Raw genomic sequence first — 637 nt, forward strand, 5'->3', positions numbered from 1 at the left:
CTGGAGAGACGGGAGGAAACAAAAGACTTCATTAGACAGACGTCTCCACAACTTCAGAGAATAAAGTTAGTATAAACAGACAACAGTCTCACAAGGTGACAAATGTGGATTCATCACATTTCACCTACACCAATGCGACTACCCACTAATGTGTAAAAGTAACTTTTGCACATTTACTGGCGACCACCACTGCTAACCCTCACTCTCCTAGTAGAGACACTTATGTTATCAATTTGCAATTTCTATGTCGCCTTGTTCAAGTTATCACATTCACAAGATTTTGAGAGGATTTTCATGAAACTTAATTCTGACCACGAGGTCAAAATCGCCAGGAATGAAACTCGTCCGAGACTCATAGCAGAGTCAACTATGGTATCAATGTGAAGCTCCTACGTGACCTCATTCTCCAGTTATCGCATTCACAAACTTAGATGTTCGCGCTGTCCTCCCACGCACCTGCTCACCTGCCATGCTGACAACAACAGTCCCCTCAGCCTCTTACGGCTGAGGGGTAAAAATCCACACATCACAACCAGAATCCATATTAACATTACATCAACAGATCGAAATATTTAATTCTGAAACACTGCCTCTGCATCCAAATGTCTAAATATTTGGACACAGATACACAAGGACC

This window comes from Maylandia zebra, linkage group LG9 (assembly GCF_041146795.1).
Source record: "Maylandia zebra isolate NMK-2024a linkage group LG9, Mzebra_GT3a, whole genome shotgun sequence".
Classification (NCBI taxonomy): Eukaryota; Metazoa; Chordata; class Actinopteri; order Cichliformes; family Cichlidae; genus Maylandia; species Maylandia zebra.